Genomic DNA, 6,000 nt, shown 5'->3' on the forward strand with positions numbered 1-6,000 from the left:
GGAATTCTGGGTAAGTAATTTAAATTCGGTAAAAGTTGTATCCTTATTTGGGTAAAACCTTAAATATTCTTAAGTGAAAAGTGCTTATTTCAAATTTAGTTCTTAATACTAAGAAAATAGTTCTAAGATAGTTATTCTGTACTGTGGGAATATTGGAGGAAAAGTTAAATGATTTAGATGGTCTTTGGTATTTTTCTCTCAGAAAAAGGTAATATTTAGCAAATTACAGTTCTCAAAATTGCATTAGAAATTTCCTATAATGCAAACATATATGTACAATTATAAGAAAACGTAACACTTATTTGGGTGTAATTTTGTATTGAAAATGAGTTATTCCTCATTAAATGTGTATTAGTAAGGAATATTTAACTGCTATGATGAGTATTGTACGAAGAAATTTCTGTATTTGTGATGAAGAAGGTTAAAATATTCGAATTTATAGTGGAAATCTGGGTAAAACGTCTCTTACTCTTTCTCTCTTTGGTTCCTTCTGTAAATATAGGTATATTGGTAATGATATATGTTGTGTAAAGGTATGGCAGTACTTCACAAGATTTTATTATGGTAGAAGAATGATAAGAAAATTAATTGGTAAAGAAATTAATGCAAATTGACATTTGCGAAAGAATATTTTAGTCTAAGAAATTAAAATATAGTCTATATATGAAATTGTTTAGTGAATTAAGTTGGAACTGGACTAAGTTAAAAAATGAGTTAACACTATGCGTTAGAAATAAATGCATATCAATCAAACAAACTTTCAAGAGATGAAATTGTAACCAATGGGTAAAATCGATGGTCATTCATCTCTTATTCAATACTGGAAATGTTTATCTTAGAAATTTCTTTTATACATGTAACGTCAAATTTCGTCAGTTTCACATGAAATTCGTTCATGAAGGTATAAATATCCGTACTTTGTGTAGGAAAAGGTAATAAAGGGAAAATTTGCATAGTCGAGACATTTAAAGTTATGTAGAATGCATTCAATTAGTAGAAATTACTGAATTAAAAGGTACTGAGCGTTCAAAATAATAAGAAAGAATTTTGTATGAGTACATGAAAGAATGAATATGGTTCTAAAATTATGGATGAAAGTTGAGATTTCATTCTAAAAATTCAGAATCTATCAAACTAGCTTGGGAGAATGAAGCAAATGAGAATCAAGATTCAAAACTGAACATTGGTAACAATGAAGAGCTTAAGAACATACATTCATATATAAAGGGTATTAAGAATTAAAAGGAAATACCAGAATATGCAGAAAACTGTGAAGTTTGAAAATGCAAATGAAGTAAAATAGTAGGATCAGTCATGGTAAGAGTACTACAGAATGGTAAATTGTAGAATTGGCAAATTAAAATAGTACTATAAAATATGGACTAAGTAAGGGTCATTCAACGAATTGGATATGAATAACAGTTTAAGGTTGTGAAATAAAATGCTTAATTGAAATCTATCTCTATGTTTAAGAAATTTAAGCATGTTAATTTAGCAGAAGTAATAAAATCAAAAGCGCAATTACAATCAAAAATTATAAACCAGAGTTAAACTTTAGAATATGTTGAAAACTGAAAAGAATACCAGTGTCAGAAAAGTATAAAAATTACATAAAAAATTAACTTAAGTTCATGCGTATGGTAGGAAAATGTAATAAACAAGTTCAAAATTAAAGTACTTTAAAAATCATGAAGTTAAAAAATGTAAATAAATTAAAAACAACATCTAAAATTAAATAAAGCTTATATACATGGTAAGAAAATAGAGGAATTAAGCTAAAATTAAGAGCCTGTTTGAAATTAGGAAGGTTAAAAAGTATGAAAGTCATTACAAATTAAATGAAAGTCATGTGAAAATATAACAAATTAGTTAAAATTCTTAGTATGTTGAAAACTAAAAACGATAACGAATGGAAAAGGAGTTAAAATTTAAATTTACATCTAGAATTAAATAAGTCAGGTATATGGTAGGAAATGTTATTAGCAAGTTCCAAATTAGAGTACTTTAAAAATTAAGAAAGTTTAAAATGTATGAAACAAGTTAAAAATTACATCTAAAATTAAATAAAATTCATATATATGGTCAGAAAATATAGGAATTAAACTAAAAGGTATATTTGAAATTACGAAGGTTAAAACGTATGAAAGTAGCTATAAATTAAATTAAAGTCGTGTACATAGTGTGAAACTATAGCAAATTAGTTAAAATTAAGAGTACATTGGAAACTAAAAACGTTAAAATATAGAAAAGAAGTTAAAATTTACACCTAAAATTAAATAAAAGTCATGTATATCATGTAAAAATATAGGAATTGTGCTAAAATTAGGACTATATTGGAAATTATGAAGGTTAAAATGTATGAGAGAAATCAAGTAAAAGTCATGTATATAGTGTGAAAATATTAATTGGTTAAAATTTGGAGTATATTAAATATAATATTAAATATAATGAAGGTTAAAATGTACAAAACAAGCTAGAAATGTTACATCTAAAATTAAATACAAGTCATCTAAATGATCAGAAAATATATGAAATAAGTTAAAATACAGAATATGTTGAAGATCACTAACGTTGAAGAGAACGAATTAAGTTAAAAATTACACATCTAACATTAAATAATATAACACACAAAAACGCGTATTTTAGTAATTACACTCGTAAAATATATCAAATAAGTTAAAAGTATGGCTAACAAGTATGAAAACACGCTGGGTAAAATGAATTTAGTAACAAAAATGAATAATGTAATTAAGATTACGGAAAGTATATCTGATATTATGAACAGAAAATTTGAGAAATAAGGTAAAATTCTGCGTGTATAGGATCACTCAATCATTAAATTCGAAAATAATCGTCGTTAAGGGTACCTAGAAAATAATCATCAGTTGAAATACGAAGAAAAATTACAAACGCTAAAAATTTATTAACGAAGGAAGTCACCTCGGGTAAATCAATAAAAATATAATCTCTTATTAAATTGTGATGACATTTAGCAGTTTTGTAGATATTCAGTCATAGGACACGTAAGAAAATAATTACCTCCCAAAGAGGTTATACTGTGATGGAAACATTGTATTATATAGTAATTTCTGTTTAAAGAAAATCAAACACGTACTTGATATATGCTTTTAAGAACTCAATATAAGTAATTTCACAAATGATCACATGGATATAAATGTATAAATCACCAAATTAAGAAATAGTACTCAATATTATTTGTATTTTAGTAAACTTCTGATTTGGTTTAAAATTTATTGTCTGTATGGAACCCATTATATGTAGCAGTATTATAGACATTCAACCTTCGGGTAAATGCAAGTAAGAAAATAATTATTTTCCAAAGAAGTTATACTGTTAAGGAAACATTTTGTTATATACAAATATCTGTTTAACGAAATTAACTTATCTAAACAAAATGTATGGGAAACACCTGCCTGATATATATTTTTAAGAATTCAATATAATTAAGAAAGTTTACACATTATCATATAACTACTAAATTCCTAAATCACCAAATTAATAAAACCTAAGCACACGTCCTTTTTCTGTGACGTAGCAACTACCCTACTCACATCCACCTCCTGATAAGGCTCCCTGTCCCCATTTTCAGATAAGCCTCCCTCCCACGGCTGACCATTCCTTCTCGGGAGCTCTCTCAGCTCCGGCTCCCTAAGCTCCCGAGCCAGAACTTTCCTTTTCTCCTCTACTAGCCTAGCATTTTGCAAATTTGTGAATGGGTCAAAGTTTAATGGGATGCAATGAAAATAAAGACTGGTTAAATCATTTAATAAGTGTGGCATTAGTTATGCACTGGATAGTACAGAGGACAATTTGTTGGAGATGCTGATTTAGAAGAGGTTTCAAATGACTCTTCATTTAGCTCTGGGAATGAGTGCCTGGGTTTTGACGAAGAAAATTAAAAGATGTTCATTCCCAGATAAATTGGGTATTTGCAGAAAGTATTACTTTGTATTTGTACTACTTTATATTTAAAATACTATTAATTCATTATAATAATCAGAAATAAAGTTTTATCCTTCAGAAATATGTACAAAAAAGGGGGTGCGTCTTATTGGCCGGTGAATATGATTGTTTAATTATCTTATAGCAATGTAATTATACAGGATAATTACACTGTTTAAAATTCTAAATTTGTCTCGCAGGTAATTATTGTACATATAAACAACACAACTACCGTTAATTAAATTAGGCACATCCATCTGAGCGATTTTAACTGAGGTCTGCATTCGTTACACTAGTCACTGATACCTGAAAACAAAAAAGGTTGTAGTGTCCAGGGGGCTAACTTCTATCTGGATACAGGAGTAGCAAGAACCTACATAGAAGAAGTTTTCAAACTCTTTATTAACTCTTTAAAATTTACAATGCGTCTGCTTGACGCTAACAAACTTCGCCTCCACTTGGGCGGTAACTGAAAGTCGGAGAATAAAAACTAAAAATTTGAAGATATTAACAAATGTTATAACTAGACTACAGGGCTCAGCGAAATCCCGAACTTCAACCCCCTTCTAAAACTAGTGGCAGCAGATAAATGCAATTAAGCCACTTCAACCAGCAATCAGCAAACGTACCTACGGAAAAGACGGCAGCTACAGTCTAACTCTTCTTCTAAAATCTCGGTATTTAAACTTTTCTCCTCAAGGTAGAATTTGCATTCTTCCACTCGCGCTACCAAAAATTTAACTATTCTGGCACTGACACTTAGAGGAAGGAAGGCTTATAGGAAAGTCTCAACTAAAATTTAAATTATTAGTAAAAATAAATATAAATCCCTACAAGGTAATAAACAAAATCCATCAACCCCAGTTAAAGGTATTATTATTTGAAGAAATTCGGAAGGAAGAGTGGATCTATATCCACATACATATTTATTCCATAAAATTTACCCTAATATGTAAGGAGTTTCTTGCACAAGGAAACAGAGCAAATTAAGACTAAACGATAAGATGAAAAGGCTAAAGAATAAATTTATGTTTAGAGCGTGTCATCTGAACGCTTGTTAAAGCTAGTTTAAACTGATTATTTTGCCGTTTGCATATCAAAATGGAATCATTTTCATTTACTGAGAAAATATTGTACAAAAAATTTGCTTTGAGATGGAACAACGTTACAACATTAAATTTGGTAAGAAATTAGGTTAATCTGTTGCCGAAACGTTACAGATGGTTCGAGCAGTATATCGTTGTCAAGAACACACGTGTGTGAGTGCTTTAAATATGGGCGCGAAAACGTTGAAAATAAACCAAAGACGGGACGCCCCTCAACTTCCAAATATGAGAAAATTCATTCTTTGGTAAACATTGATAGGCGTGTAACAACTCAGCAGTTTTCGGCTCAGGCAAACTCGAAAAGTTCGCAGCAAAGGGTGCCCGCGTATGATCGCTAACCCGCCGTAATGATAGTCGATTTTCGAGTCCTTGAGTTGTACGAACACTTGGAGTCAAAAGATAACACAAGTCCAACGGGATACGAAAGTCATTAGATGCGGTAGACCATGTGGGAGAGTCCGAACGAAAACACCCGCGGTAGCAGGCCAGAGGAAGTTAAGTGCACTAGTAACAACCCGTTGTGCATATGCAATTATTATGGCAGAGTATTAAAAAGAAATGTCTAGTATTGCTTTAGTATGTGAGAGTCTTAATAGCTTCATGATAGACATGGGATACATACAATCATAATTTCAAAAGTACATTGGAATTACATGACATAGATAATATTTACAGAAAAATATATACATGCAGCAAGGGTTCCTGAGAAAAGACAATTCGTAGAGGGATGATGTACAAGGAATAATGGGGTGTCATAACAAGGCATAGGTGACATGAACTAGATTAACTAGGATTACATGAACTATTAAACATGAGCAAAGTTAGTTGCTGAGGTATCTTCAGCAGTTTTCAGACATGCTTTGGGATAAGCAAAGATTTTGGTTTGGTTTATGCGATTACGGCAAAGCTTCAAGGGCTATCTGCCTAAGGA

This window comes from Stegodyphus dumicola, chromosome X2, assembly GCF_044657685.1.
Source record: "Stegodyphus dumicola isolate Sdum_Otavi_A_Nest chromosome X2, ASM4465768v1".
NCBI classification, from domain to species: domain Eukaryota; kingdom Metazoa; phylum Arthropoda; class Arachnida; order Araneae; family Eresidae; genus Stegodyphus; species Stegodyphus dumicola.